The sequence below is a fragment of the Mustela erminea genome, chromosome 8, assembly GCF_009829155.1.
Source record: "Mustela erminea isolate mMusErm1 chromosome 8, mMusErm1.Pri, whole genome shotgun sequence".
Taxonomy (NCBI): Eukaryota; Metazoa; Chordata; class Mammalia; order Carnivora; family Mustelidae; genus Mustela; species Mustela erminea.
In genome coordinates, this window is record NC_045621.1 from 96,849,775 (window position 1) to 96,876,668 (window position 26,894).

General features: G+C 37.9%; 1 protein-coding gene across 11 annotated transcripts in view; it reads left to right on the forward strand.

Annotated features, from left to right (window-relative positions):
- The window catches only part of NCKAP5 (NCK associated protein 5), a 970,240-nt gene that overhangs the window by 413,022 nt on the left and 530,324 nt on the right, over nucleotides 1-26,894 (forward strand). The window contains exon 1 of one of the 11 annotated variants that reach the window (XM_032354097.1): nucleotides 20,117-20,120. The exons of the other annotated variants lie outside the window; for them this stretch is intronic. The gene's annotated coding sequence lies outside the window, so the exon portion shown is untranslated. Of the gene's footprint in view, nucleotides 1-20,116; nucleotides 20,121-26,894 lie in introns of those variants that run through there. 11 annotated transcript variants of the gene reach the window in all.

Sequence of the window (26,894 nt, forward strand, 5' to 3'; positions counted from 1 at the left end):
TTGCTAAATATGTGCTGATTGATACTAATAGTGCTCTGTCGCCTGTTGACATTCTCATGTTTTTCTCTCTATGCTCTGACTTTAAAATTATATGGTTGTTGAGAATGGGAATGGTGCCTTTGATTTTTTTTTTTTTTTGAAAACTTTTTTCTTTTTTTACCACAGCAACAGTTTTTATTTTTGTAAAGCAATTATCAACTTATGTATAAATGAATATAGTATTTGAAAACATACTTTGAAGTATTGTCTTAGAAACTATATCCACTACCTCCTTGATAGTCTGCAGAGTGATGTTGGAGAAACACAAGCCTATGCTCTTGCAATAGCACCCTGATATCTCTCACCCTCACCACAATAAATTGTAGTAGATGGTTCCATGATGACCTAATACACCTTCCTTTCTCTGTATTCTCTTCAGTGTCTTTTTTTTTTAATTTAATTTTGTTTTTTCAGTGTTCCAAGATTCATTGTTTATGCACCACACCCCATGCTCCATGCAATACGTGCCCTCCTTAATACCCACCACCAGGCTCACCCAACCCCCACTCCCCTCCAAAACCCCCAGTTTGTTTCTCAAAGTCCACAGTCTCTCATGGTTTGTTTCCCCCTCCAGTTCCCCTAACTCACTTTTCCTCTCCATCTCCCAATGTCCTCTGTGTTATTCCTTATGCTCCACAAGTTAAGTGAGACCATATGATAACTGACTCTCTCTGCTTGACGTATTTCACTAAGCATAATCTCCTCCAGTCCCGTTGATATAAAAGTTGGGTATTCATCCTTTCTGATGGAGGCATAATGCTCCATTGTATATATGGACCATATCTTCCTTATCCATTCATCCGTAGAAGGGCATCTTGGTTCTTTCCACAGTTTGGCGGCTGTGGCCATTGCTGCTATGAACATTGGGGTACAGATGGCCCTTCTTTTCACTACATCTGTATCTTTGGGTAAATACCCAATAGTGCAATTGCAGTGTCATAGGGTAGTTCTATTTTTAATTTCTTATGGAATCTCCACACTGTTTTCCAAAGTGGCTGCACCAACTTGCATTCCCACTGACAGAAAACGTTTTGACACATATCATACCTACAGAAAACATACACATCAGAAGTATTACCACACTGATTTTTTTACAGAGTGGAAATACCCATGCAACTAATCAAGGACAGTAACCAAAGAATCCATGTCATCATTTCAGTCATGATAAATACTATCCTGATTTCTGTAAGCATGTGTTGGTTTTCCTGCATTTAAATTTTATACAAATGGAATCATTCCATATCTATTTTTTGTTTTTCCTGACTCCATTCACTCTGTGATATATTTCTGCTATGTGTCTTTATTGTTGCAAGTAGTTGTAAATTGATCGTTCCAGTTAGTGTGCAGTGTTCTATTAACTGAACATACTACAGTATATTTATATAGTTGACTGTTGATGGGGATTTTGGTATTTCTGGGTTTGGGGTTTTCCCGAAGAATATTAACTGCTGTAGAACACTCTTGTACATATATTTGGTGACAGTGGTTTCATATTTCTAATGATTATATTCTTGAGGATAGAATTGTTGGCTCTCAAGTATATGTGTGTTGAGTTGTAATAGATGCTATCAGTTGACCAAAATGTGCCAATTTATACTCCCACCAACAGCGTATGAGAGTTCTGTATTCTTCACATGTTTGCCAATAGACACTTAGTATTTTCCTCTTTCTTTCTCTCTCTCTCTCTCCTTTTTTTTTTTTTTAACTCTTATCGACTTTGGTCGTAAACAGTGTTGTGTTCTGGTTTTATTTGTATTTCCCTGATGGCTTAATGAAGTTCAAGTAATTTTCCTGGTTTTCTATTGGGTTATATCTCTTTTTTTTCATTGATTTCTAGTTGTTCTTTATATATTATGGATTCAGTTCCTTAATTGGTTATAAGTATTGCATGTATATTATATATATTTAATGTAATATATAATACACTTAATATAATATAATATGCATACTTGTAATATGTATACATACATACACTTACTTCATGGCTTACCTTTTGTTTTTCTTAAATGTGTCTTTTGAGGAAGAGCTGTTCCTACCATTAATAAAAGCGATTTGTCAGTTTTCCATCTTTATGCTTAGTACCTGCTGTGACTTCTTTAAGAAGCATTTGCCTGTTCCAAAATCATGAAGATATATGTTTTTGTGTTCTTGTTTTGTTTTTATAGAAGCTGTGCCATTTTATCTTTTCATTTTATATTTGTTGCCCCTGAGGATTTGATTTTGATTTATGATATGAATAAAGGATCAAGAGTCATTTTCTTTTTCCTGTGGAAATCCAACTTACCCAAAATCATGTACTGAAAAGACTGTTCTTTGCCAAATACTTTGCTTTTTCTTCTTTGTCATGTATCAAGTGACTATGTGTGAGTGTGTTTCTGACTCTGTTTTGTTCTGTGGGTCTAATTCTTTATTTTTTTGCTTTGAACACACAGTCTCAATTTTCTAGCTTCATCATAGTTCTTAATGCAGTGTAAGTCCTCTAGCTTTGTTGTTCTTGAAGATCATCTTCGGTGTCATTCCCCGTCTTTAATTTTCTAAGTGTCATGCTAACTTTGAGTAAAATAAGATTCTATAAACAGGCTGTGATACAATTTATGAGATTGTTTGGAGGTTAAAGAGAAAGGTGAGGGGCGCCTTGGTGGCTCAGTGGGTTAAGCCGCTGCCTTCGGCTCAGGTCATGATCCCAGAGTCCTGGGATCGAGTCCCACATTGGGCTCTCTGCTCAGAAGGGAACCTGCTTCCCTCTCTCTCTCTCTCTGCCTGCTTCTCTGTCTACTTGTAATCTCTGTCTGTCAAATAAACAAAACAAAAAAAAAAAAAAATTAAAAAAAAAAAAAAAGAGAAAGGTGACACTAACAAATTCTATCAGAGAAAGTCATGCACGTCACAAAATAATAGTTACTCAAGTACAATTTTGCAAATTCCAGAACTGAGTTTTTTTGGGTTTTGATGAGAGAAGGTTTTATACAGGAAAAAGATGGGTTCTGAGGGGATTTGCCTGAGAAGTGTAAGACACAATGAAGATGAATTATGATGGTATTTATAGGAAAATGAGCATGAAGAACATCAATCTTTACCAAATTGTGTTTCATAAGATAAAATAAATATAATTAAGGGTATAAAGTGGTAAACCTCAAAAAATTAGAGTGACTAAATCTAGAAATAGATTTCTGAATAGAGTTAAACTTTGAATAGACTATGATTAAAATTCATGTAGGCAAAAATATCAAACCACAGACTTGCTTTATTTTTTAACCTGTCTACCATTTTCCTATTGAGGGGGCCACAAAAGAAAAGTCTTAAATGGTAAGAAACTCTTGACCCTGAATTGGCGATTCATCACCTCTGGTCTATGTACAGCCACGGTGGTGGGGGGGGGCACTTAGGCCAAGGACATGGCAAGTGATGGGAATTTACATGCATTCTTAGAGAAGAGGAGAGAGAGAGAAACAGAAAGAAGCAAACATTGTAGTTCTTGGAGCACATCCAGCAGATTTAACACACATTTACTTCTCATTGGTTGGGCATTATGACTCCTTGCAGCTTTATATAGAAACACCTTCATGGGTTTTCTAATTTAAATCCATAGTATCGGGCGCCTGGGTGGCTCAGTGGGTTAAGCTGTTGCCTTCGGCTCAGGTCATGATCTCAGGGTCCTGGGATCGAGTCCCGCATCGGGCTCTCTGCTCAGCAGGGAGCCTGCTTCCCTCTCTCTCTCTCTCTCTGCCTACCTCTCTGTCTACTGTGAACTCTCTCTGCCAAATAAATAAATAAAATCTTTAAAAAATAAATAAATAAATAAATAAATAAATCCATAGTATCAGTCAAACATGATAGCTTCAGCTTGCACCTACCTGAGCTAAAGCTAAAGCAAGCTTATGTAAGTTGAATGTGTTGAAAAATGAAGCCTCCGACCATGGAATCCATAAGGGTAAGACATAGTTTTATTTCATATGGTTTTCAGGGAAGAGCACCGTTTGGTCTTTAAAAGATAGTTTCCATAGCTACTGGGCTGAATCAAAAGAAAATGCTGTCACAGCATTTTTTTCTCTTGCTCCCTTTACTGCTTTAGTGGTAACTACCAAGGCACATATTTTTCAGGAGCCTTGTTATTCCATTTCATTCCATATGGGGAGAGGAAGAGTGAGCGATGTGGTAGGGTAGATAAAAGGATGAGAAGAGGAAAAGCGATATATACCTCAGAAGGAGAGAGAAAGGATCACCCTAGACAAGCATAGCTCATGTCTCTGGAAACTTCTGCCAGTCCCAGGTTATGACTTGTTGCATCCATTGCTGAGTACTAGATAAATGCCTGTATTTATAAATACACATTGTATTTTGCAAACATGATATAAATAAATCTTCTTGGGAAGATCGGAAAGTCAGCTTTTAGGGCTGGAAATCACCAGTGACTTCGGCAGTGTTTGTAAAATACTTTGGACTCCTCTGCCACAGTGTAAGATGTTAATGTCTATCTGCATATGAATTTTTATTTATTACTGCTGAGCAGCACTGCTGATTCTAAAATAAAACTCCAAAGATGGAATGGAAGAGAGAGTTCTTTGACATTTGAAAGCCAACAATTTCTGGAATGAAATTCCAGAAAATATCAATAGTTGTTTATAAGCAGAGCATGGAAATGTTGCGCAAAAGCATAGCCCCACAAGTTTACTAAAACCTCTGACTTGCTCTCTGAAAACTAGCTTTCTTTGCCTTCTAGTCCCAGCCTTGAAACAGAAAGTGAAGCCTGTGTTGAGAATTGAATACTAGACTAAGGAAATAATAAAATAATAAAGCTTAGAAACTCATGATTATTTCTAGATCTACCAAAATTCTAGGATCCTTAATGTTGTGAGGATGGATTCAAGGGCACAAAATGTCATCAAATGCTTTCATCTGAAATGAGATTAATTTTCTATCCTGAATGAAAATAGAGGCAAACGGCAGCCGTCCAGTGTGGGCTTTGTAAATCACATTATCAGGGCTTGCTTAAAGCATTCACCTAGTATTCTATATGGAGGTGGTTGGTGGGACCGCCATATGCCGGCTTGGGCCTGAGCCAGGGCAGCACACAGGAAGGCTTTTGCATTCCAGCCGTCCACTCCTGCCTGGCGAAAAGCACTTTTTGTATGTGGTGTAAGTGGCCAAGTTATTTGTACACAATGGGAAGCTGAAATTTCATTTCCACATGAAATTAGTGAATAATGGCTTTCAAGACTCACTGAATAAGCATGCCCAAGACACAGTCAGCATTTTAAGTCTGTCTACAGGACGCCAACCATCTGGATGGAAAATAAATCAGTTATGCAGCTACTCTGGGGCGTCAGAGGTGAGGCATGGGGAGGGCAAAGTGTCTGGTTGCTGTCCTGGAGCTTTTGGTTTTTACCAGGATTTGGTGTGGTCAAGATTTGTTACCTCGGTTTTTCTCCCATCACTTTTGTACTGGCCTAAACCATGAATGCATCTGACTTAATGTCCAATGCTACTGTATTATCTACTGTATATCTTTTTAATATTTTTATCTTATTATTTTATTGGTTTCTATCTTTTCAGCATATATGTATACATTAAATTTGGATTTTAAGCCACAAAGAATAGGTATTTTATCTGCCTGGGTAAATTCATGACCATAGAATGCCCAGCTCTGGAATTAATACTTTTGGATGATGATGAAATCTATATTTTCCCCAAATGATGCTAAGATCTCTCTTTATGTCAATGCAAAGATTAGTTGTTAAGATGTGGTTTGAGAAAAGTGGATCTCATTTTTGGCAGAGTATGATTTGAAAAAATAAAGCCAGATTTATTTATTTTTAGATAGTAAGATATTGGTAATTTATTTCTATATAATAATTTAGGGGTAATACATGGACACCAAAATTAGAGAAGCAGATGGAAACATCCCCTAGGTGAGTGTGAACATTTGTTCTAAAAAATGGAACAAGTGCCAGCAAGGCGTACACTCATTTTCTTTCAATTACACCTGATTTTGATTTATTAAAAAAAAAATGTTGGCAAAGCAGTGTTTCAGTTTTATTTACTTCATTTTGATTTCCTTCAAAAACAGTTTGGAATTTAGTACATGAACAGGGTATAAATGTAAAGTCGTAGTGTTTGAAGGAAATCAGCTAATGGACCATATAATAATTCCATGGCTTGAGAATTTTTGTAGGTATGAAAAATTGGAATCTTTTTTTTTTTATTTTTTTTTAAAGATTTTATTTATTTATTTAACAGAGAGAAATCACAAGTAGATGGAGAGGCAGGCAGAGAGAGAGAGAGAGGGAAGCAGGCTCTCCGCTGAGCAGAGAGCCCGATGCGGGACTCGATCCCAGGACTCTGAGATCATGACCTGAGCCGAAGGCAGCGGCTTAACCCACTGAGCCACCCAGGCGCCCAAAAATTGGAATCTAATAGGTACCATTAGATACTCCAATTTCCTACAATCTAGTTATGTAATAGAAAAGATTAAGAGTCTATAGGAGGAGATGAAGTTTCAAAAGATTACTTTTCGAGAATTGCATCCTATAGTATTTCACAGAATATATTATTCAAAATATGCATTAGGAAGAGAACTGTGTGTTTCATGTTTCTGTAAATTTGTTGATTCACATACTGCTCTAAATAAATGGGCCATCAGCTGGAGTTTCACCACCCTTTGCAATCTGAGCTACACTGAAAATACATTAGTTATAATGGGATTTGGCTTGTAACTTTATAGTGTGAGCTATATCATTAATTAATTTTGAGGCAGCTGCTCATTAAAAAATCTTTCTGGTAAACAGAACAAGGGAACATATTTTGGAAGATGCCAGCACATGATGTATTAAATGGAGGTTGATAAGGGCATTTGGCTGATTTGATTATCAGGTATGAAAAAATCATATTTATGGGAATCCAGCATGATTGACTATAAAATAGCATTTTAAAACTAGTTTTTACATTGTGGATTTTACATCTAACATAAGGACCTGATAAGGAAATTGAGGATGGTTATTAGCCTTGGATAGAAGATAAATTACCAGCTCATACATAGACTGGTAGAGCTGAAAGGAACTTACAGACCCTCTTTTATCCATTCCTCTTGCTTTGTTAGGAGGAAAGTGAGACCACAGAGGCTGTGATTGATCTGGAACCATACTCGGGTGGGGGAAGAACTGGAAGCTGGAGCTCAATCTCTGACCCCTGAGATGCTCTCTCACCTCTACAGGTCCTCAAACATGTGTCCATGGAATCCCACCTAGGGAAAAAAGAGATAGAGGAGAAGTGACCACAGAGCTGATTTATTTGGAAATAAGAAAGTGTTTTGCTTTTGAGGATACTCAGCTGGGCTGCCTAGGAAGATTTTGGAGTCTTTTCTGGAAGGTGTTTAAAGAAAGGTTAGACAGGTATAAGAACTGGGTGGTAGAGATACCACCTGGATGGAAGGGGACGCCTGGGTGGCTCAGTGGGTTAAAGCCTCTGCCTTCAGCTCAGGTCATGATCCCAGAGTCCTGGAATGGAGCCCCGCATTGGGCTCTCTGCTCAGCAGGGAGCCTGCTTCCCTTCCTCTCTCTCTGCCTGCCTCTCTGCCTACTTGTGATCTCTGTCTGTCAAATAAATTAATTAAAATCTTAAAAAAAAAAAAAAAGAATATTTCTAACTGGATGGAAGGACAAGATTTCTTTAACTGCCTTCCCAGAGCTGTGATTTCCAGATTGCTCCCTGTGTTCTAGTTTTTCCAATCTGATGCTTTCTGTTAAATTAGGCATAGAATTCAACCTCCCTGAGACCTATGCTAAAATCATGTTTCCATGTTCCCATGGGATATTAGGACCTGTAGACATGCTTCTACATTTCTGTCTTCAGCCTTGAGAAAAGGTACACTCACAGTCACAGTCTCGTAATAGAATACTGGAGATAACTTAGGTTTTGGTTTTTTGATATCTGGTTCCTCTTTGTTACACTCAGTATTTTATTTGTGTTTCTTTGGGGGCTCTGTTGTTTGGCTTTGGATTTAGAGTCGTGGCACTGTCCTTTGCCTACATTTGGATGAGGTAAAATGGTTAGTCATTTTCTCTCACAGATGTCATGTGCATGCGTGGGTATCCACCCCTTAGATTAATACTGACAGAAGTCTGCTCAAATAAATGCTGTCCTCTCTGTTGACTCATTTGACCACATCCATATGGAGAGAGAAAAAGACAGACTAGCATAGGAATAGAAGAGAGACAGGAAAGATGTATTGGAAACATGTTGGAATTGATGGTGTGGTGAGAACTTGGCCTCTCATTGTTTACCAAAAAGTGAGGCACTCACAATTCTGTAGACTTGAGAGGGTTGGCTTCACTGTGGTAACACATATATTCTCTATGTACAGTGGCTTAGCTAATCTATCTTCTCTTTATATAGTGGAACGTGGTATATATTCAGATTTAGTGGGGGAAACTGTCCTCCATGCAGCTGCTTGAGAAACCAGGCTAATGGAAGCTGTACTATGTTCAAACTGTAGTTTCCAAAATTTTTCTAGGGTCCCCTCCATCCCAGTATGCCAAAAAAGGAAACTGCTTTGAACCATCTGAAAAAGGTTACTATGGGTCACACTTACAGGTTGCACCAATCACTGCATTCAAGTTCAATAACTGGAATCATAACTACAAGGAGGCATGGAAATGTAGTTTATCTCTGTGCCTAGAAGAAGAGGAAATGGATTTGAGTAAATAGTTGTCATACATATACATGCTTATGTGAGTATAATCTATAGTTTAGTATTGGGGTACATACACACAGATACACTGTTGTATGTACAGAAGTAGTGTTATATGTACATAAAGACTAATATAAATATTGGTGTTATATTTGCTTCAATAAAGTGCTATGTATGTAACTATATACATGTATATAATGAGTACATAAAATAAATATATGTGTATATATAATATATGCACATATACAAAAATACTTTAAATTACATATACCTAAATAGTGTTATAAATATATATATACATAATGCATGCATAAATACAAAATACATTAAGTTATATATACATAAATATACATAAAGAGCTTTGCTTTAAGTCTATTTGGGAGTGAATTAGTTTTATTTGAAAGTTATATCAATGCAGTTTATATAATTTAGATTTAAATTACTAAACTTTTTGCTTTCTTTTTCCTATCAAATTTTTTTTGCCACGTGCCTTATATCCAAAATTCTTATAGGTGTCTGAGCCTTTGCCTTCTTTCTGGTTCCCATTGGCATCTCCCTAGTGCCTGGAGTGGGGATCTTTACTAACGGGTACAAAGGAAAGAAGCCTAATGAGGAATGGACTGCTTAGGTCCCTTTAAAAACAGCCCAGTTAGGGTGGGCAGACAGGTGCTTCAGACTCAGCAGCAAGACATCTTGGTTTGTGGCTCTGGGCAGTTTGCAAGAACCTCCTTGGGGACTGAGTTCTTTCAACGAATCCTGTTTCTCTCCAGCAGCCTCAAGTGCATAATATGTTCAGATCCTAAAGCTGGGAAAGGACATAAAAATCACATACATATTGTATTCAAGACAGAGGAGACAGAGATAAAACAGGTTCTAATAAAACTTAAGTGTAATTTTTCTTTTCATTAAAAAAAAAATTTATGTATTTGAGAGAGAGAGAGAGGAAGAGAGAGAGAAAGCAGGAGTCGTCGCAGAAGGAGAGGGAGAAGCAGATTCCCTGGTGAGCAGGTAGCCCAACAAGGGGCTCAGTTCCAGGACCCTGGGGTCATGACCTGAGCCAAAGGCAGAAACTTAACTGACTGAGCCACCAAGGTGCCCCTAAAGTGTGATTTTTCACAGGGAGAGTAAAGTGAGTAAACTTCCTATCTCTTGACTAAGCCAACTAACTTCAAGGTAATGGAAATTGAATTCTTTCTTGCAGGAGAGTACATGACAAGTTTTTGCTGGTGTGGATACGGGTGCTTTCTTCCATGGTGTATGTCCACCAGCAGCACCATGGGCAGGATGCCTTCGTCCACTGGTTTAGTAACTGAATTACTTAGCTGTGGTTTGGATGGCAACAATGACCCAAGGGCGAGCGGGGCGAGGTCCAAACTGGTCTGATTTAGTGAGGTCCCTCTCCCGCCCCTATGGAGTTGTAGTTGTGTTATTTTTCTGGCATTTCTGTTCACTAGACCTGAGCTGATAAAGTGACCTCTGGAGAAGGCTTTTTAAGGTGGACACGTGGCACCTTTCTAAAGGTTCTTGTCAGAGGACCAGCCTTAGCACAATAACGTTTTTCTTTCTTCGCACTTGTATCCTCAGTTGTACTTGCAGTGCATTTGCTGACAAGTCTCTCTCACCTGCTTGCTTGTGAGCTTCAGCAAAGCTGTCCTGTGTGTACCATGTTCTTCAGGGAAAGCTCTGATGGCTGGCTCAGAGCAGAACTCAATAAATTTGTGGGGAATTAATGCATATTGATTGAATAAGTAAGTTACATGTAGATAGATGCTTTCATAATCTTGACTTTTTTCAGTTCGTAATACTGTGTTTTAAAAGTTTAGTCTCCTTTAGGGGCGCCTGGGTGGCTCAGTGGGTTAAGCCGCTGCCTTCGGCTCAGGTCATGATCTCAGGGTCCTGGGATCGAGTCCCGCATCGGGCTCTCTGCTCAGCAGGGAGCCTGCTTCTCTCTCTCTCTCTCTCTGCCTGCCTCTCCATCTACTTGTGATCTCCGTCTGTCAAATAAATAAAATCTTTAAAAAAAAAAAAAGTTTAGTCTCCTTTAATGTGATTTTATCATTCTTTTATTCATCTAATTTGGTTAAAATACCTGTGTGGCTCTTGATTTTGAATTAGTGAAATCTGAATTAAAGTAGTCTTCTCTCTACTGAGAGTTTCTTGGTTATACTTTTACACATACACATACTCACACACACACACACACACACACACACACACCAGTGTTTCAGAATATCATAATTTGTCATAATCAATGTGCAACTTTTTTTTTTTTTTTTACTAAGTGATACAGTAATGTTTTCTGAAGTAAATTTTCTAGTTTCATCAAATAGTATTTTTCATGGCAACTTTCTGCTCTTACCGTGTACTTTATGTTCAAACCCTGGTTTTACTATGCAAACAACGTCATAATTAAAACCTGGATAAGCAATAGATTTGTCACTGATACACTCATGTTTGAATTGCCATTTTAATTGGATTTGTGAAGGGCTTATGCATAAGAGACCATGATTTCCTAATTAGCAGAATTGATAGCATATTTTTTGACAACATTATCCTGACCTAGACCTCAGATGCCTTTTGACTTATTATAAATATCTTCATAGTTCCCTCTTCTAATCTATTGCCCTCAGTGATACATTAATATACAATTTCATTTTTCATATCCTCTTCAATGAAATATAGTGAGCCTGGATTTGCTATTTTCAATTGTGTTGTTTGCAGACACTTAAGAGGAGGATTGTTTTGCTTTTCGGTAGGTAGAATCCCTTGAGTACTTAGCTGTGCTGGTCCCTTCACTAGATTATTAACCTATATTTTCCCAGACCTAAAAACAGTGCAGAGAAAGTACAGTTTATTCTCCTCCTTTGAAGTAGTTATGTTCTACACAGCTGCTGCAGATACTGAGTTAGTGAAAGTTGAAGTGCTGTTCATCAGGAGAAATAACAGGTGCCTCTGATCAGAATATTTTTTTCAACAGATCAGTACATAACTTCATATGTATTCCTATGTGTTTCTGTTTAAAGACCCTTATGTGATACATATTGTTGATTGATTAACATTGAACTCATGGTCGACTTCACTGTATCTCATACGGAATGAAGGCATATTGAAGTCTATTTGTGCTTGGGAACAATAAATAGCATTTCGTCACTACATTTGGGGGCCATTTCAAAAAGCAAAATCACCAACAAAAGACACAAGAGTGCAAAAAATATGGCACTAAATAAAGAATGAAAAGGACACTCGTTTAAGTTACGAAAGCTGTGAGTGTCACCTTGTTCAGCCTTCCCTGGAAATGTGCGGGTTGGTGATTCAGATTTTTTTGTTTGTCTGTTCATTTCTGCAAATGATCGTGAAATGCTGCAAGGACCGATTTTTGTGTTGCAAATAAATTTTATTGAGTAGGCAAATGTGCAAATGTATAATGTGTAAATAAGGAGGAATGAATATATTATTGCCCAAGTTTAAAGATAAATAATCTGGCACTCAGGTGTTAAGTAATTTCAGTGCAGTAAACATCTACTGAGGGCTCAGGTGCACTGAGCACCGTACTGAATAAGACATGGTCCCTCTCTCTAGATATATGTCTATATTCATATAATTGTTTACTTAATAATGAATTGTATATTTTATCTAAATATGTTTATCCCTTAGTTCTTCCCTTAATATATTAATTTCTTCTAAAAAGCAAAGATAATCTTTAAAACTTCAGATATTTTCAAAGTAAAATTTAGGGGTGGGTTAGTCAGTTAAGCATCTACATTAGGCCCAGGTCATGATCCCAGAGTCCTGGGATCCAGCCCCCGCATCAGGCTCCCTGCTCAGCATTGAGTCTGTTTATCCCTCTGCCTCTGCCCCTGCTCCCTGCTTGTGCTCTTGCTTGGTCTGTCTCTCAAATAAGTAAAATCTTTTTTAAAAAAGTTATACTAAAAGTAAAATTTGACCTCAACCCTTCTTTTGCCTCTCTCTCTGAAATTAGAATGACTCCCTTAGAGTTGAGCTCATGGCCAAGAGCTGAGTCAAAAGTAGAAGATAAGTCAACAAAACTACAAGCTATCTTAGATTTTGTTCCTAACAGACTTCTCCAGATATGAGCAGTGTGTTCAAGAATACATAGTGGTCAGTACCAAATTAATGTTCCTAAAGCTCGCCCATTCCTCATGGAGTATCAGTGTTGTAGAGATCTAGACCTGCCATTTTTCAAAACAGACCTATCAGAGTCCAGAAAACTAATAGTGTCACAGTTTGAACAGAATAATTGAGAACTAATACTTTTAATTTAAAGACTATGATTTTTTTGAGAAGTCAATTTAAAAGCACCTGGGTGTGTGTTCACACCATCCTTGTTGTTGACTTGCCTCATTCTGTGTGGATATCTTGAAATTCTGCCACATTGTTAAATCTAAGAGTCTAAGGTGTTCACCATCATACCTTGCAGAAATTGCAGTTCTCACCTTGAACCTCCCACCTTCAGCTGACCACCAGCCTTGAAATCCCTTCATAAGACCCTGCCTTTCATGATATCCTGGACTTCTAAATCTGACCTTTGACCCATAGCCTGTCAGAATGTGCTTCTCTAAGCTACATGCCTGAATTTCCTACTCTGAGTTCTCATCGTGAGTGCTACATACCTTGGGGTGTGTGTCCGCTCAAAGGTCCTGGTCTTGTGCTGCCCTCCCTGCCACACATCTTCCTGGGGAATCATTGCCAGAATCATCCTTGGTTTGATTACGTTTCACAGAGTACCATTCATTCATAGCAAACAACTATTAAGTACTGCAGAAATCTGCTCTGTAGGTATGTGGTCAGAAGAAGTGGAGTGCAGTGGTTTAAAGTATAGGGTGTTCATTTAGGAGATGTGATTACTAATCTGTAAAAAGGAGAGATTTGGAGAGATTTTGAGGAATCCGTAAGATATTACATGTAGGATCCTGTAGAACAATAGATGCCACATATGAATGGCTCAATAAATACTAGCTAATTGTGTTGTGTGTTTTTTTTATTCTTTCACAGCTCTCGCAGATTATCAACATAGTCTTTGAAATGACTGATCAGATTGTACTTGGTGTATAAAATTGTTGATATTTAAATATAGTTTACATATATAAATATGCTTTACATATTGTGTATGTAAAGTTCTAAAACAGGAAACAGATTGCTTATACAATTAGACTTTTAAAAATATTCACTCTATTTTGATTTTTTAATTTCAATATAATGTGCTGTATCAACAAAATAATAGTAATAAGAAGATACTGGCCAGATTATGAAAATAACTTCACATACACAGTTGAACATTTTATCTATACTTGTGAGAAACAGGCAATACTTGTGAGAAACAGGCAATTTTGCAAGTTGTAGCTTTTGGAGGGTGGGAGCCATTGTGTGTTATGTGTACTTTTCAAAACCCTGTGACTTCCGTATTGACTTATATGGAATAGGTCAATGAATATAATGTTGAATGAAGAATTACAAGTTGTATTCTCAGCCTTTCCTCTGTTTCTTACTAAACTTTCTTCTTTTCTTTTTCTCCTCCCCTGACCGTATACTCACATTGCTGATTTTTACAGCACTGCAGGTTTTCCCAGTGAACAACAGTGATCCATTCATTCTTGGATTCACATAACAGAAAAGCTGGTTGGTTGAATAGATTCAGTGTGGCTCCTTCTACAAGTGCTTATCTTGTTCCCTGGTTGCTTTGTAATTGTCATTACTTTGAAAAAAGCATTTCTTTCTCATCTGTGCACTCAGATTATATAGGAGGCTTTTTCTTATTGAGTTATATTCTTATCAGGATGTTTTGCTTCTATTTTATAAATAATAGCATTATTGAACATAGGATGAAACCCTCTTTTAGTCAGTGCCAAAGGAAACAATACAATAGGCATGTGCAGTGGGGGGTTAGCTAGATAGAGCAGCTATCTTGTTTTCCTTGCTTGCCTTTAATCAGTGCATTCATTTTCTTAAAACTTTCTTATCCATCTTTTGTGGGTACTGTTTGTGAATTTCCTTCCTTTCTTCCTTTTCTTTTTGTAACAGTGTTTCTGTTTCTTTATCAAGGTGTCACATATAACAGTCTTATTGTATTGTACTAAAGACATTCTCCTTTTCGCAAGAGAGTGTTTGTTGCTTGGTTTGCTCTTCTTTTGAGCTAACAAGGACATTGCCAGTTATTTTGCCTTTGATCCTATAACTGTGTTTCAGCTCTGGACTTTGTCTATCGGTAATTTTTTTTTAAACGGATTGAGCCCTTTTCCAAAGCAGATATATTGTCCTTCTTTAATGGAATTCCCATCTATGACAATCTGTTTTTATTGTGAACTTTCGACTATTGTAACTTTCTCGTATATGGGTGCCTACAGAATCCTTTTCTCTTTGTTTTGCTTTCTCTTTTGTCTTTTAGACATGAGAAGTTAGCCAGAGACTGGAGGGGAAAAAGAAAAAAGGAAAGAAGAAAAAAAGCTTTTGTGACCCAGAATGTTTTTAGTTCTAAATCTCAGCTTTATCATTACCCACTAAAACAGTACATCCTTTCTTTATCTGTTTAGTTATAGAAGAGATGGTTTTGCCAAAAACCACACAAAGCTTCAGGGAATGTCTTTCTTTTGGGTTTGGGAAAAATGGCTAGAATTAAAATAAAGGGAGCAAACCCCTTAGCAATTTACACATTCTATTTGTTTTCATGTAAAATTTATTAATCTCTGGTACATTTCTTTTAGAGAAGCAAATTTAGAAATCATTAAAGTGATGAGTGCTAGAAATAACTTCGGGTTTTATTTGCCTCCAGTAACAGTCAAAAGCAGCTACAGCTGCCTTCAGTGTTTATTTTCCGAAGATTGATCTTGTTATTGCTTATTTCAGTTTTTTTGGTTAGATAGGATAGCCATTCTAATCATTACTATTTCAGAGAAAATAGCTGGTGAGTTATTTATATAGTAAGTAACTGCCAAATAAAGCATTTTGATGTAACGAATAACTTGGGTTCTGTTTTCTGTCTCAGCTTAGTTTAACCATGATATTGACTCAGTCCTACCAACCTCATTTACATATGAGTTAGTAAAATGGGACTCTGTTATCCTATCTTTCTCAGTAACCTCTTGGGTTTTGTGAAAAGGTCTGATTAAAACCCAGTTAAAATGCTCAGTCACATGTAGTGAATGAATTTGTTGACTGTATTTAACATGTTTTCATTGTATCCAAATATAGTCATGTTTCCCAAAGTTTTTCTTTTAAACACAATCAGCCCTGGAAATAGCAGTAGCTTGGCTCCTATAGATAATGACTCTGTTCTACCTAGGTTTTGCTCTTCAACTGACTTATTTTCCTCAATGACATGTTCAACTTATTTGAGTCTCCATTTTCCCATCTTTGAAAGGAGGGTAGTGTTATCAAAGATCTCTCCTTTGGGCTCCTACTTTAGTCTCATTTCTAGGATAGATTTGAGAGAGACTCGCAGTATCTTCTCTTGGACTCAAGACCTAAGAGGTCTCAGTATCTGTTTGTTAAAACATCCAGAGTTGTCAGCAGCAGTGTCCCCTGAAAGCAAGTTGTGTAGAACATTAATTGGCAAGAGTTGTGCCGTAAAAATTTGCACATTAGCAAATGGAAGCTAACCCAAACTCGAAACAAGAAAACTTGTCAAAGTTACCTAATCTTCCACCTTTAGAAATAGAGGTAGTAACCATTATCTTAGTAGAATTGTGTTCAGTGGAGGAGAAAACTGGTGTTCAACTCTGTTTCCAGAAATATAGCTGAGGAAAATGGAGGAGGAATATCTTCATGGCCAAAGTAACTGAATTTTGTAGAATTGCTGTCGGTTGTGTAAGAATGATAAATCACAGACCTGTACCCCTGAAACAAATAATACATTATATGTTAATTTAAAAATATTAAGAAAAAAAGAAAAGAAGGAAAAGTGTCTGGAGACTAGTCACTAGTACTAAAGCCCTGAATTGTCAACAAATAAATGAGATTACTGGGTGGATGAGGGACTGTTGAAGAGAAGTTTTCAGAAAGCCCACAGGGCAACCAGTATGATGTGAGAACTGAGTTGAAAGGATCTGAGAACCAGAAAAGCATTTGATTTGATGAGTATCAGTGAGGTTTCCTTTGGAAGTCTTTTCTCTGCTTGTATTCTTTTCGGATGAGTATCTGGCTCACTAATACTTCTCTCCTGCCATTTATAGATAGAACTGTAAGGATTAACACTTCTGTGGTGCTTATCCTGTGCCAGCCACTGTTCCACATACTTCATAAAACTAAGTCATTTAATTCCTGCAACAACTCTAGAAACAGCTAGGGCATTGAGGCACAGAGAGCATATGAGTCAAGAGAGACAGTTACATCTTAGTCACAAACAACCCCTGAATCCTGGTGAGTTACAACAACAAAGGCATATTCTTACTCTGCCAAGTGGGTCTGTGGCTCTGTCCCAAGGCAAACTCACATCAGGACCCAGGCCATTGCTGATCCTAATGAGAGGAGAGAACATGGCACATCTTGTCCTGGCTCTTGGCCAGTTCCTGCCCAGAAGTTAAACATGGGCTCTCCACTCACATTTCCTTGGCCAAAGCAAGTGCTCTGCCAAGCCTGATATCAGCAGGGTAGAGGAGGCATGTCCTCCTGCAGAAAAGGGGCAGTGTATGCTTGTAGATAATGATGCCCTGTGATAGAATGGGAAGTCAGAAAGGGTATGTGGAAGATCAGGGATTCAGAACCCACGCAGCCTGGCTCTAGAGTCTGTCCTGTTAAACACAACTCCATTCTGCCTCTTTGGTTCCCTGTCTCCCAAGGGAATTTAAAACAAATTTCGAGAGCTTCTTATGAAGTTCATTAAGATATTTTTAGTGACTGTACTTCTGAACAACCACCTATAATGTAAAAATGCTAAGTCCAGCTAAAATCACATGGACAGGATAGGATGAAGGTTAAGAATGGGGGCTTTGAAGCCAGGAGTGCCTGGGCCCCAGTCCTGACATCATCACTTACGAGCTCTGAGATCTTTTACCTGAACTCTCTGTGCCTTATTCTCGTCATATGTAAAACAGGGATGATAATAGTGCATACCTTATGGTGAGGGGAAGATTGAGTGAGTTAATAATGAACTATAAAGGGCTGGGAGTATAATCACTACACAAGTATTATTGTCCCCATTCCTCTTATTCTCCTCTATCTTAACAGTCAACAAAATATGTTCAAGGAATAGTGCTCACCACTTCAACCAACATCTGCCTTCAGGGACAGTAGGTGTCTTCCCTCCTTCAGAAAGGAGCTTCTCACTGTCTCTTTGAACTACTTAGCCCTTGCCTTTCCCCTCTCTTGTTTTAAAATTTTTCTCTTACTGTGTCATTAATACAGATGATAATAATACATGCTTACTTAGGCTTCTTTACATATAAACAAAAAGTTTACAGTGACCTATTTTGACAGAATCTTTCTGCCTAGTAGTTGTGGTGTTCTTCTTCTTCAAAACATTGTTTCCATTGGCATACCCGTTGCTTTCCTGTTTTCTAAAAACACTTGTATCTTTGTTGAGAGTATCATGGATGGTCTTAAATACACGCATATTCTTCTTCCCCATTAGGTTCTTATCTGGTGTAAAATATATGAAATTATTTCACAGATTGGTCCCCATTCATTTCTTACCTCTTAGACATTAGATTTTGTTTTCTTGTATCTCTTTTCCTTCTAAAGTTTTCCGTTGTTGACTTTTTTGTTGATTTTTAGCTACTGGTCAGCTCAGATATTAACTGCATATTATACGTATTTAGCCATGATTAGATTGTCTATTTACAAAGAATATGAGTTTCTCCTTTATTCTCTAGATGTTCTAAATTGACATCCCTTAAAATTGCCTGTGTCCTTAAAAATCTTATTGTTGGTCATTTGAAACAGTCTTGCTGGTGATGGTGTGAAGCACAAGAAATAGAAAAGGGAGGTGTTTCCTGATTAGTTTGTATCTCCTGAGAGTGCATTCTCTGGTTCCGACATTATACGTGTTGTGGGAATGTGTACATGATTGATAGTTGATAACATTTCTAAGAGCGTGCTTAACATAAATTGAGTCACACTGACCATGGGGACAGTAGGACAAAATACAGAAAGCAATATATAGACTAAAGGCTAGTTATATATTCTAGAAGAAAGAAATGATGAGTAAGTTCAGTGTAAATTCTTAAGTCACAATGATAGTGGACGTGTCAAGACAATATGAAGAAAACAAGATAATTCCAACCAGGTATTTTTTTTTTTTTAACAGAAAATCTCCAATGGAGTTAGTCCAGTTGGAATGAATGTAAAAATTATTAAATTAAAAATATATCTGGTTGTTTATTTTTGCTACAGATACAAGAATGGATTAATTAAGAATACATAGAAGGCATTTTCCAAAGAAAAGTCAACACATACAAAGTACAAATGCCCAACCCATATGGCAGATACTAATAATTGTTTACTTCTCTAGAATTAGTTGCCAGCCTATAATGGGGAGAAGGAGCATATCTAAGCTAGCACTATGTAGCCCTGACCCCAGGCCAAAAGCTTATCAATCCAGAGTGTGTGCCTCACTAAAACTACATCAATCAGGATCTTGTTTCATGGAGTTTAAGATGTGAAAGTGTTGGGAAATAGAAACAGGAGTCCTGAGAGCTAGGCCAGGCTAGTGAACATCTGTGACTTCTTACTGGAGAGACCCCTGGAAGTGCCCAGGTTCTTACCCTTCATAGCATTTGGTGGTTCGGTTGCTCCCGAAGTATCATAATCTGCTCAATCAAATGCTTCATCTTTCTTATTCTGTCTGGAGTTTGTTTCTGTTACTTGCAGGCAGGAGAAATCAAATACCTACAATCTACATGAAATGATTAGAAAAGAAGAATCTATCAGGCTATGAAGCTCAATAGTGAAAAGAAGTCTTCAAGGAAAGTAGATGAGCTTGGTTCTGATAGATTCTGGACTCATAAAGATGGTTTAGCAAATGATCAGATCGGTAAGAAATACTGAATGCTTTGCGGGGAAAGGTTATTAAGTTGAATGGTTTACAAAAATCAGACAATTTGTAGTTCTCCTTAGGCTTGATAATGGTTCATTTGGGTGGAGACTTGACCTAATGAGGGCCTGGTTATGTTTCTGTCTCTAGACAGACCAGTTCCAGGACCAAAGGTCACCCAACCCCTAATCACCTGCAGGTGACCAGTGCACATCGATGTAATGGAGGTGGCAGCCAGAGAGCAAGTTAGTATATTTGCAAACCGTTCCCAGTCTAGAAAATCAACCAACTCACTATTCTTGTAATAGAGCTCCAAGATATACTGGACATCCCAGTAGAGTGACTAAAAAGAATGTGAAGATGAAAATACTAAAAATGTTTTTCTCATTAAGAGAATGTGTATCTGTGGAGGTTTAGCTATGGGGTGTACCATTTGACTCTTTTATATAGTTATCTTGAACTCTCGAGAAATGGCATGTAGAAGTGAGTGTCTTAGATTAAAAAAAAAAAAAAAGCAGCAACAACAGCTCTGGAGTCAATAGTTTATGGTTCTATTGTCATAAATTCCTATGTTTGGCTTCTGATTTTTTTGACTCTTAATGTGTGTGAAATGTGACTACCACTTCCTCTATAATGATTCCCATTTTTTTTTTCCCCCTGATAAGAAGTAAACACTCCTTCTGCTGAAAATATATCACACTTTGCTTGGAGCACCCATTACACTTTACCCGATTATTTATATATTTGTATATTTGTAGAGATGTATTGTTTTCAATATATATATAGTTGATTTATTTTATTTTATTTTTTGCTGTGGCTGCCTTAGCAAAATATCACACACTAGGGGGCTTAAACAACAGAGATTTACCATCTCTCGGTTCTGGAGGCTGGACGTTAAAATCACAGTATTGACAGGGTGGATTCTCTCTGAGGGCTGCGAGGGAGAATCTGTCCCAGGCCTTTTTGCTCCCTTCTGGTGACTTGCTAGCAATCTTTGGCATCCCTCGGCTTGTAGACATATCATCCCAGTCTCTGCGTCTGTCACACGTGGTGCTTCTCCTGTGTCTGTCTTCAGATCTGTCCCTTTAAGGACTCCAGCCATACTGGAGTAGGGCTCACACTACTGACCTTACGTTAACTTGACCACCTCCAAGTAAGGTTACATTCTAAGTTACTAGGAATTAGAACTACTACCTAAAGGTTTTGGGAGACACAGTTCAATCTGTAGCATTGGATAAAGACATAGAATGTTCTTGGACTATAGCAGTCAAGCCTCCTCATCATTGTTTCTTCCATAGAGCCTAACAAAGTACCTCCAACATAACAGACAGTGTACTATTTGTGGAATGAATTGATGGCATTGCCTGTCTACTGTAAAAGCCACGCTTTTGTTCAGCAGAACTCGTTTTATGTGTGTAACTCATTCCATAAATGAAGAAAGGAGGATTTAGGTACACACTTGGCTGTATCATAGTCCACCAGGATTTCCTGCATTATCTCTTGCAACCATTTCTCCCAGGAATCTACAAGCCGCCTTCTTCTGAGTCTAGACAGATGGCTTAAGTCTAGTCACAGATCCTATCTTGGGACTCTCATGGAAATAGAGACAGAATGTAATTTCAGGGCCATTGATAATTGAAAGCCGTGGAAATGAAATTAATTGTCACATAAGGGCTATTTTTGCACACACCAACAGGTATGGAAGACTCCCTAGGAGATGGTTAGCACAGAAAAAGAAAATTTTCTTTTCCCTAAGAATTCCCTTTCTGTATTAAACTACATATAGCCCATCACTTTGGGATGTTACCAAAATTGATGGAATAAAATTAAACATTATTAATGTAATTCTCTTGTTTTACAAAGTTTTTCATATAGGCCAGGCATAATACTGATCTAGAATAGTGGAATTTTAATACTAAGGGTGGAAGTATGGGGGTAGGGCATGAAAACATGGGGAATTCCAAGTTCCTTAAAAAGACATGGAAATATAAGCAATGCTCATTCTGAAATCTAGATTTCTTCCGAAGTGAAACTTTAGTTTAAGAAAAGGAGTGGGTCTTCAGTGATTCATAAAAATTCTATCTCAAGGAAATCTGTTTTGAAGACTCTGAACTGACTATATGCTCAAAAAATAAGTTATTGCAGAAGTTAAGACTAGAAATTCATATTTAAACTTGGAGGGACTTTTTTTGCCCTAATATGTATTTCAGAATCAGGTAGGAGAGCTTTGGGATAGAGAAGAGAAGAAGATAATGAGATTGCTTTAACTCAATATTGCGTGAAATAAGTCAGTAGAGCCTGCGTGTATTAACAATGTTGCGATGAAAGCACGTATTATTCTAGTGAGAGCTGACAGTTCCAAGTAAAAATACAAAGGAGAAAAGCCTGCAATATAAGTTCATTCCTTCATTGATATATTTATGTGCTAACAATATTAACTGGTACATCTACAACAGGCAGAATGCTTCATAGGTAACCATAGTAATAAGATTTGTAGGTAGCTTGTAGTTTTATTTTTTTATTTTTTATTGAGTTCTGGGCATGGGCCTAGCTTCTGATACTTACTATGGGTGGAGGCCGCTTGTGATCTTGCCTCCAGACAGTGACGCCATCTTTGCTCTGAAGCATGATCTTTCATTCATGGAGCGTATGTGTGCCTTGGACACAGGAAGATTGTAAAGTGCCAGTCCTCTGAGTCTTAGAGCCAGTTAGAGGAGAAAAATTTTGAGTCAGGCAACTGTTTTAGGCAACAACAGGGACCTTATGGATGAATCTCTGAATCAGGAAATGAAAATGCAAGTGCACTTTAAGACATCATTTTTGCAAGTGGAAGAGCATTCAGGGTAAAACAATTTTAGGGGCGCCTGGGTGGCTCAGTTGGTTAAGCGGCTGCCTTCGGCTCAGGTCATGATCCCAGCATCCTGGGATCGAGTCCCACATCGGGCTCCTTGGGAGCCTGCTTCTCCCTCTGCCTCTGCCTGCCATTCTGTCTGCCTGTGCTTGCTCTCTCCCCCTCTCTCTCTCTGATAAATAAATAAAAAATCTTTAAAAAAAAAAAAAAAACAATTTTGAGGACACTTCTGTGGCATGGCATTGAGGGTACTAGAAATTTAAAAAAAAAAATTGCAGATGCTCCTGAAAGCTCGATAGGGAGAACCATGTGGATGAAAGACCTTTAGAAAGGCAGGTAGCTAAAATTAATTTGTTTTTACTAATGATCTCCGTATTTCAAAACACTGAGTTGTTTGAAAATCTCTGTATTTATTATGTTGGAGGGGAGGGAGAGGGCATTCCTTAATCAGCAAGGCTCATTATTAAACTCCCGCTCTCTCCCAGAGTCTGGGAGTGTGTGTGTTGGCCATGCTGAGTACAGCTCCCTCTTACTTATTGCTGCACAAAATCACATGAAGGTCACCAATTTAAAATGTACTCTTGACTTAACTGAATTGTATGCACTGTGAATGTGAATAAAATCCCTTAAAGTATGTAATAAGAGGGTAAATGTTTGCATTTTAAAGTTTTGGGGCAACATAGACACTACTTATTGGAAGAAGTGCATGAAGAAGTTTGTTTCATCTGGGTTCTATGTCTAGAAGTTTCTCAAATTCTTTTCTTGTGCTGAATATCTGAGTGGATGAGTAATTAGATGATCTGCTTTGGAAAGACTAATTAATTTAGCTGTTATGCAGGGACTGCTGCCACTGGTATCCCCATCTGCCCGCTCGACAAGGGCACCTGGCACTCGGCATTGTCATTCTTCTGTGGCGGGTGACTCCCCAGGATGCCTGTGTCTGCAGAGAATGGTCCTAGGCCTCCTGGGGGAGCTGATCTGCTTGCCTTACAGACATACTAGGTCACCACCATGCTCATATTCTTAGGGCCCACTCATAAATGGGGTAGGCCGATGATTCATTGAAACCTTTGCTCAGAATTTTAAGTGTGACTCTCTGCCCCAAGGTATAAGTGACAGTAATCATCTGTCTAATTTCTTTTAGGCATTTGGTGATATCTTTGTAGGGAAAAATGCTGGGGGCCTAGGGGTGTGCTGTTAATTGAAACAAAATTTATGCCTGAGCATTGGTTTATGTTGGGAGTTTGATTACTATTTTTATTCCACTCTGCAAGAAGTGGAGGTGGAATTTTGCATATTCCAGAAAAGTTCTATCAGCAGTTTTCATACTGATTGGCATTAAAGTGGTTAGGAATGTGTGTTTTCCTCGGAGACCTCAATAATTTCATGCATTATTTGTGACTACTTCCCTAGCAGTAGAGTTTGTAGTAAAAGGGGATAGTGGATACGGAGGTACAAGTCTAACAAGTGAGATTTTAACTGAATGTGTATTCAGTGCTGTTTTGCATTTTTGGAAAACATGCATGGCGGTATTTAAACTTAAGAGCAGTGACATGATGAGCATGTTTTTCAGTCGGCTTGAGCCTTAGTTTCCCCATGGAAGGTGCATCAACAGTGCTCCAGCTTTGGGCCACAGGACTCCAAGGGGTCTATGACCTTTACAGACATCTATAAGTCAAACCTAATTTTATAAGAAGACTAAAATATTACTTCACCTTTCTCACTGTCCTTGGTCATGGACATATACTGGTTTGTCAGAAGCTATTCACCCTGTGACATTGCAGCCTTCTGAATATAGACAGAGAAAGGAGAATCCAGATGTCATTTTTGTCAGCCAGATATTAAAGAGATTTGCAAATGTATAAAACAATGCCACTCTTCTTACTGATTTTTGTTTTAGAATCTATAGCTATATTCACAATTATATTGTGCTTACATTAACCTGTGATGGAATTACTATTATTCCCAATAAATTAGTATGTATTATCAAAATCTCAGTTTAATTGGGAATATGGTAAATGTTGATTGGGAGAACCCACAGAAAGAAAAGTCTTTGGAGTCCTTGGTGATTGTTTTAAAAAATGTAAAGAGGTTTCAAATCCCAAAATTCTGAGAATCATTGCAATATACCACAGAGAGGATGATGATACTCATGTCATGGCATTATTTGAGGTAGAAATGTTTCATGTAAAGTGTTGAGGGTAGTGCTTGATATAGTAATCATTGACTAAATGTTAGCGATTAACTCTTCTCTTTTTAAGTTGAGGATGTGGTGATACAATGTATTGAAAAGGAAGAGGCAAGATAAGTCAGTCACATGTCTCCAAAAGAAGTGACCTGGATGAAACCATGACTCAAAGGGGCAGTAAAGTCTAATACCATTCCATTAAAAAGACTTGAGAAATTTAGGGAATCACAGTGAAAAAATATTACAGAGATTCTTCATTGTTAAAGTATTTATGAGGAAAAACCTGTTTTCCCTGTATGACTTGTTGCTGAGATGTATGATCTTTAGAAAAATGAGTTTATTTTAAAAAATAGTAGACTGTATCTTCCCATTTAAAGGAGGTTCAATTTCAATTTTCTGATAAAATTATCACCTAGCTTTAATGGTTAAAATCCAGCTTTGAATTCAGTACTCTTGTTTTGTGCTTATGACATCTTAAGGCACAGGTTTGCTTAGGTGTGCTGTCTTTCTGACCTCGAGCTCTCTGAAAGTGGGACCATCTAGTTATCTGTATTTCCCCGGGGCCAAAAAGAGTGCCAGGCAGAGAATGAATTCACATTGTTTGTGAATGTGAATGAATCAGAATTTTCATCATCATTGGATTATATGGTCACTTAGCAGAACATACTGAATAAATTAAAAGAGATTTATGCATATATCAATCATACATAACTATTTATGTATTTAAATAATTTGAAATACTTTGGAATATAAGAGTTTAACCTAAGAACCTAAACTAACATGAAGTTAGGGTTGTTTGGGGGATGCTGTAGGATTCTTTAATACCACGGTATCTTTGGGTTTATAAAATGCCAACAAATTCTTTTTTTCTTTTTAAATACACATATGAGCATGCCTAGCCCTAATTTTTTGTTCTAGTTCTAATATTTTTGTTCTAGTTGATTATAATTTATTTTATTTCCTATTATTCTTTGTTTTTCTACAAAGTCAAGTAGAGATGACACAGATTATCTGGCAGTTTCATCAAAACACAGAGTACCTACTCTAAGGACAGTTTCACTGGTGTGCCTAATGCATTGTTTGTATTGAGTAGTTTGGGGCAACGAGACTCACAATGAGTAGACATAATTCTTCACACTTAGGCTGCAAGCTGGTGCTGCTCTTCCTCCAGGGTATCCTCGCAGGGGGCGGGAAGGGGGGTCCCATCTGCTTGGTGGAGAGCAGGGCTGCTCACTGGTTTCATTCTCACTCATTCAGGCGGTGTGCCCGGGCCACCTTAGAGTTGCAATAGAACATTGATTTGTCTCTAGACAGGCCTGCTTTCGACACTCATGCAACAGATGGGTTTATGCTGCCCTTAAGTTTGTGGTCTCCACACATCACAGCTGAATATAGTCCTCCCCTGCAAGCAGCTGATTGTTTCTCTGAGGATGCAGACCTCGCAGGTCTTCTCTGGACTTGACAAATGCCAACTTCCTATTGTCTTCATGGAGGACAATCTTCCCAAGGGCTGAAGCTGCATTTATGTCCGTGGTATGGGGAAGATCCAAGGTTCATATAAATACTTTTTGGTAGTGTTCTTTCTTATGTTGAGTTGAAATTATCTGGGACGATACTGACAGACTTCAGAAACCTGGGATGAATTCACCTTTTGGGTAAAACATTGAGTAAGGAAAGTAGTTCTGTTTCATCCCTGTTGCAGGGAAGAATTCTCTTTGCATTTAACTGAAAAGGAAGTGTTTGTGGATCTTTTTATGTTTGTTTGTTTCATTGTGTGTATATTCTTTTTATCCTTCTTTTATGCCTGTTCTATAAATAAGGATCCACAGCTCTCAATAAAATATCCCTGGGCATTTGTTTTGCAATCCTAAAGTCAATACCCCCTTCATAATAAGCTACTGGCTTTGCTACAAACACAAAACAAAACAGTAATGCATTGCAAAAGCACATTTGTCTGTTTCCAACAGATGAGCTGAAGTCCTCAAATAGGAGCAAGAGTGTATATGTATGTGACTGTGTTTAATTTGCCTTGGGTAGCATGCAAGTCAAGGATGCTTTCTTTATTTTTGAACAAAGCTGTTTTTAAGAACCCTGAATTTGCATGAAAAAGATGCTGGTCCCATTTGGTTTCCCCACATATATTGGG